Below are 2,948 nucleotides of genomic sequence, written 5' to 3'. Positions count from 1 at the left end.
CACACACACACACACACACACACACACACACACACACACACACACACCATCCTCTCCAAGGTCCTCCCTTTACTTAATCAGCTCCTCAGTTTTTACCCACTTATGTCTTATCCATTGCTCATGGCTACTTCTGTAATTTGATTTGGTTGCAGGATTTGTGGGAGTCAGGAACAAAAACCACTCATCGCTTCTGTTTCTTCTAATTTTAAGGAGTTTATTCCTCTAAGATCTCAGTTATATTCATCAGTCATTTCTTTCCACACTTGAATTGAATTCTCCATTCCTACTGACACCACTCTTGACTGGGCCCACCTCTGTCTGCCTCACTCCTCTACACACATGGCTGCTACACATGGGAATACTCACAGTTTAAAGTTACATAGTGCTTTACAAATATGGAACATTCTCACATTCAGGCCCCTCCTGAAGACATCAGCAACTTCCCAAGGTAGCTTATTTCATTGTCAGAAAGCTCAAAAGTTAGAAAGGTCCTCTACTGAAATGTGGAGGATAGACTTCTATACTCTGGCCCTAGCTGTTCTCACTGGAGTGATACAGAACACATCCAAGCTCTCTTTCATATGGAAGACTTTCAAACATTTGGGCTTGCTCTCATGTGTCCCCTGATTTTTTCCTTTTCTAGGGTAGAACATCCTCCCTTCCTTCAACCATTCCAAACATGACGTGGTTTCTATACCCTTCACTATGCTGGTCCCTGGTTCTGAATGTGATGGGAGACAGTGTGGTACAATGGAAAGAACACTGACTCTGGAATGAGAAGACCTGATTTCAAATCCTACCTTTGATACTTGTTACCTGAACGACTTTATACAGGTCACTTAACCTCCCTGGGCCTCAGTTTCCTCTTCTGTAAAATGAGGGTTCTGAATTTAGATGGCCTCCAAGATAAATCCCTTATAGCTCTCAATCCATGATCCTGTTTCAAACGATCCATGTCCTTCTCTAAAGTAAAGTTCCTAGATGTGATCTGAGGACACAGACTACAGTACAGCAGCACTGCTACTTTTCTCATCCTGAACAATATGCTTCTATTAATAATTCAGCCTAGATCACATTAGGTTATTTGTTTTCTAGTCATGGCATGCTGTTAGCCCCTATTGGACATGTAGGGGGAGCTCACTTCCCATAGGGGAGGATCAAGGAAGGCTTTGTGGAAGAGGCACCCCATGAACTGGGCCTGATAGGAGGGGTGACATATCAATAGGAATTCCTATTGACATCAAACCCTTCCCCAGCTTTCCTTGTCAGGGTTAGAACCTCCCTGAAGTGGCAGTCAAACCTGCAGGGAATTTGCAGATGACAGTTAAGGCTTCACAGGCAGAATCAGGATTTTAAATGATCTTCTACCAGAAAGCAATAAGGTAAAATTTAATGGTGAAAAAAGTAAAGTCTGGTGCTTGGGTTCAAATAATCACATACAGAATGGGGAGATATGACTTACAGCAGTTAAAGTAAAGAAGTTCAAGAAATATACACATACATATACAATATGCACATGCGTATATATGTATATATGTGTATAATATATATATATGCAAGTGTATATATATAAAAAAATCTCAAGACACAGCTCTTCTTTTATGACGGAGACTGGCAATTGTAAGACATTTTCCCCTAAGTTCAATACCTCTAGGATAAAACATAAACTCTTCTGTTTAGCCTTTAAAGTCTTTGATTACTTGACCTCAACCATCTTTCCCAGCTCATTGGACATTCTATCTAGAGTTCTGCAATCCAACTAAACTGGACTTCTCTCATTTTTTTTCCATGCACTGTACTCTATGACTCATCTCAATGCCTTTGCACAATCCCCCATGCTGGGGATACACTGTCTCTCACTTCCACCTCCCAGAATCCCTGTCGTTCTTTATAATGCAGATCCCCGGGTCTGGGAGACCCTGAAAGGCTCCACATAGATGGTGAAGTTCCTTAGGGGAGCCCTTAGAGCTTGGTCAGACACGAAGACACCAAGTTCATTCAGTGCATCCTGGGTCATCACCAGCCATCTTGACTCTTCTCCTGCTACTGGGCTTGGATGATGGGCTGAGGATTTTGTACCATCCAATTCACTCGAAAATCCAAACCTCACAGCCCGTGCTGTCGCTGGTGCTCCTCAGCAGGGAAGGATGAACCACAAAACCGCTGTGGCCTTAAAGGCAGGGTTCTTCTTTTTGGTCTGTGTATTCCCAACTTCAGAGATCGTGCTTTGTATGTAGTAGACATACACGTCATTGAATAAATTGCATTGAAAAACAGAGACCTTTTTCTACTTGCCTAAGAATGAAACAGCTGGGACCCTGAAGTTTTGGGTAACTCACTGAGCTACTTCTGATAAGATAAACCACTGGTTTGGCACTCTGTGTCTTTTCTGGAGAAGTTAGGGGCACCCCCAAGAAACAATAGTAATACTTTTAAGAAAAAAAATCACATGGGCCTCATAGTTTGCCTAGGTCCTACCTATGCCCGAAGTAACATGCCAGCCTTGAATTTATAGGACATATTAAACTTTTTTAAGCACTCTCCCCTCTATTGTAGCATTTTGTCTTCCCCCACAACCCTCTAAGGAAGGCATGGAAAGTATTATTTCTATTTTGCAGATGAGAAAAAAGGCTCAGACAAATGATGTGATTTGCCCAGTGCTTTACTGGGGGAGCTGAGACTAAAACCCAGGTTTCTGGATTCCTAGTCCCCAAGGTCCTCTTCTTTAGATATCTGGTCCTCTTTCCCCTATGATGATTATGATATTAATAACAGTAACATATATGCATATATGTACATGTATGTTTGTATAGAGAGGAAGGGGAAGAGAGAGACAGACACAGAAAAATAGAGGCAGGGAGGGAGGGAGAGAGGCAGAGAGAGGGAGGGGAGAGTCAGAGAGAGGGAGGGGAAGAGGCAGAGAGGGGGAGAGAAAGGGAGAGAGAGGG

General features: G+C 42.7%; 1 protein-coding gene across 1 annotated transcript in view; it reads right to left on the bottom strand.

The window, feature by feature from the left end:
- LOC138172676 (rho GTPase-activating protein 7-like) overlaps positions 1-2,948 on the bottom strand; it is a 126,400-nt gene that overhangs the window by 118,935 nt on the left and 4,517 nt on the right. The gene's annotated exons all lie outside the window — the stretch shown is intronic.

Source organism: Petaurus breviceps, unplaced genomic scaffold (genome assembly GCF_028583685.1).
Source record: "Petaurus breviceps papuanus isolate PSGF00001 unplaced genomic scaffold, PetGlider_PUasm1.0 551, whole genome shotgun sequence".
Lineage (NCBI taxonomy): Eukaryota > Metazoa > Chordata > Mammalia > Diprotodontia > Petauridae > Petaurus > Petaurus breviceps.
Note: the sequence above shows the minus strand (reverse complement) of the source record. Positions and strands in the feature narration are given on the sequence as shown.